Source organism: Theropithecus gelada, chromosome 15 (assembly GCF_003255815.1).
Source record: "Theropithecus gelada isolate Dixy chromosome 15, Tgel_1.0, whole genome shotgun sequence".
Classification (NCBI taxonomy): domain Eukaryota; kingdom Metazoa; phylum Chordata; class Mammalia; order Primates; family Cercopithecidae; genus Theropithecus; species Theropithecus gelada.
Window position 1 is genome coordinate 1,536,933 of NC_037683.1, and position 3,485 is coordinate 1,540,417.

Consider the following 3,485-nt stretch of genomic DNA (forward strand, 5'->3'; position numbering starts at 1 on the left):
AAAAAAAGTCACAAACTGACTTAAAGCGACGGGAATGCATTCTCCCACAGTGCTGGAGGCCAGAAGTCTGGGACCAAGGTGTGGGGAGGGCTGCAGGGGAGGGTCCCTCCTTCTCCCTCCCGGCTTCAGTGTTGCTGGTGATCCTCGTGTTCTTTGGCCTGTGGATGCGTCGCTCCAGTCTCTGCCTTTACTGTCACATGGCCTGGACCCCGTGTGTCCCCATCACATCTCTGAATTTCAGAAGGACACCAGCCATGGGATCCAGGGCCCCTCCTAGTCCAGTATGACCTCACCTGAACTCATTACATCTGCAGACGACCCTGTTTCCAAATAAGGACACATTCTGAGGTTCCAGGTGGACGGGGCAGTAGTCAAATCAGTACAGTATTCAAAACAGCCGAAAAGTCAGTGAAAATACAGCAAGTTTTGTGAATGGGGATATTGGCCAGTGCTACACGAATGGCTTGAATTCTGGCCACTGAGCCAAGTGACCATGTTTACTCTAGGTCCCGTGTCGCTGGCGCTGAGGCCAGACAGCAGTAGCCGTGGGGTCACTATCGGGTTCCAGCTCAGCAAGCCCCAGGTGAGCAGCCGTTTAGGGGGCCCTGGTGGATCGAGGGCCCTGGAGAGCCATGAGCTTTTCCTCGGATGGTGGAGTGCAGCGAGCAAAGTTTCCCCGAAAGGGAGAGTGGCCACTTTCGATGTGAAGCTGAGACATCACTGGGGGCCTGCCCGCTGCTGTTGAATACAGAGTCTTCCATTTGCGAAGAGAAGCTCTCGGGCCCTCCTTCCTTGTGGTTGTTGTGTCTGAGTTGAAAACCCTCCGAATGGGACTGTCAGGCTCCAGTCACAAGGCCTCTGCGGTCAGGTGGTCCGCTGGGACAAGAGCCCATTGTAAGCTAATTGTGCTTTTTGAAAACAAGGGGGGCCGGGCGCGGCGGCTCAAGCCTGTCATCGCAGCACTTTGGGAGGCCGAGACGGGCGGATCACGAGGTCAGGAGATCGAGACCATCCTGGCTAACACGGTGAAACCCTGTCTCTACTAAAAAATACAAAAAGCTAGCCAGGTGAGGTGGCGGCCGCCTGTAGTCCCGGCTACTCGGGAGGCTGAGGCAGGAGAATGGCGTAAACCCGGGAGGCGGAGCTTGCAGTGAGCTGAGATCCGGCCACTGCACGCCAGCCCAAGCGACAGAGCGAGACTCTGTCTCAAAAAAAAAAAAAAAAAAGAAAACAAGGGGTGCACCCGGTAGTCAGTCTAGTCAGTCGTGTCAGAGAGTCAGTGAATCCACCACCCCAAGGGGTGCATCTGGGCAGAGGCTGTTTCCCTTCTCTGGAGTTTCCAGATAACAGGATCATCAGCTACAGTGACTTGTCATTCAAAGGGATCACTAGGCCTGTGAGGCCCTGAGGGGAGAGAGAGTGGCCCATGGCTCACTAGGCAGCAGCTAGAATAGCCTGTTGGTTCAGGCCCTGACGTAAGGAGGCTGATTTGTGGGTTCGCTAATTTATTGTATTTTTATTTTTTTATTTTTTGATACCGAATCTCACTCTGTTGCCCAGGCTGGACTGTAGTGGTGCAATCTCGGCTCACTGCAACCTCCGCCTCCTGGGTTCAAGCGATTCTCCTGCCTGGGCCTCCCGAGTAGCTGGGATGACAGGCACCCGCCACCACATCTGGCTAATTTTTTTTTTTTTTTTTTTAGAGACGGAGTCTCGCTCTGTCGCCCAGGCTGGAGTGCAGTGGCCGGATCTCAGCTCACTGCAAGCTCCGCCTCCCGGGTTCACGCCATTCTCCTGCCTCAGCCTCCCGAGTAGCTGGGACTACAGGCGCCCGCCACCTCGCCCGGCTAGTTTTTTGTATTTTTTTAGTAGAGACGGGGTTTCACCGTGTCAGCCAGGATGGTCTCGATCTCCTGACCTCGTGATCCGCCCGTCTCGGCCTCCCAAAGTGCTGGGATTACAGGCTTGAGCCACCGCGCCTGGCCTAATTTTTATATTTTTAGTAGAGACAGGGTTTTGCTGTGTTGACCAGGCTGGTCTCAAATTCCTGCCCTTGGGTGGTCCACCCACCTCAGCCTCCCAAAGTTCTGGAATTACAGGTGTGAGCCACTGCATCCGGCCTGGGTTCACTAATTTAAGAAGTCAAGTGGAACGCCCAATTGAAGCACATCCTGTCTCCAACACCCACACGGTCTAATGAAGTGCTGGTTAGATCAACTCCATCTCAAAAAACAAAACAAAACAAAACAAAACAAAACAAAACAACAAACTTGAATCCAGCCGGGCACAGTGGCTCATGCCTGTAATCCCAGCCCTTTGGGAGGCCGAGGCAGGCGGATCACCTGAGGTAGGGAGTTCCAATTTTGTCCTTTTGGGTGAGATGAGGGAGCAAAGAGACAGCAGTTTTTCCTCGACTGGCTGAGGCAGTGAGTGCTGTGGACCTACCTACCTCATTCCAAGAAACTCCACCTGGTGAGACAGCCACTGGACAGTGGCGTTTTGCCTGCCTCTGTGGACGAGGAGGTGTGAGAGTCCCCCTGCCTAGTTCTAGAGACCCAAGGCTTCTGAGCTGCCAACTGCAGGACATCATCTGTATCATGGCACCCGTGGACATCAGAAGTCCTAACCTGCCCACAGGTGGCCAGTGGTGGGGCGTGTATGGGGAGCACACCTGAGTGTATTGGAGACCTTGCCATGTGAGTGCAAGCTGGTCTTGCTACTCATCTGCCAGTGCTGTGGCAAAAAGGCATTGGCAGGATCCAAGACAGTGTACCAAGTACCCGGAGCCCACATGATGGGGTCGGTATGGTCACAGCGTCTAGGACAGCTAGGGCTCTGGGAGCAACGGTTGACTTCTTTAGGTGGTAATCCACTGTCAGCCACCAGCAGTTTTTTTTTTTTTTTTTTTTTTTTGAGACGGAGTCTCGCTCTGTCGCCCAGGCTGGGGTGCAGTGGCCGGATCTCAGCTCACTGCAAGCTCCGCCTCCCGGGTTTACGCCATTCTCCTGCCTCAGCCGCCCGAGTACCTGGGACTATAGGCACCCGCCACCATGCCCGGCTAGTTTTTTGTATTTTTTAGTAGAGACGGGGTTTCACCGTGTTAGCCAGGATGGTCTCGATCTCCTGACCTCGTGATCCACCCGTCTTGGCCTCCCAAAGTGCTGGGATTACAGGCTTGAGCCACCGCGCCTGGCCAGCAGCTCTTACCTGTTCCACTGGCCATGCAGGGCTGTTGTGTTGCCATATTTCTTTCTTTCTTTCTTTCTTTTTTTTTTGAGATAGAGTTTCACTCTTGTTGCCTAGACTGGAGTGCAATGGCACGATCTCAGCTCATCGCAACCTCCGCCTCCCGGGTTCAAACGATTCTCCTGCCTCAGCCTCCCTAGTGGCTGGGATTACAGGCATGTGCCACCATGCCCGGCCAATTTTGTATTTTTAGTAAATACAGGGTTTCTCCATGTTGGTCAGGCTGGTCTCGAACTCCC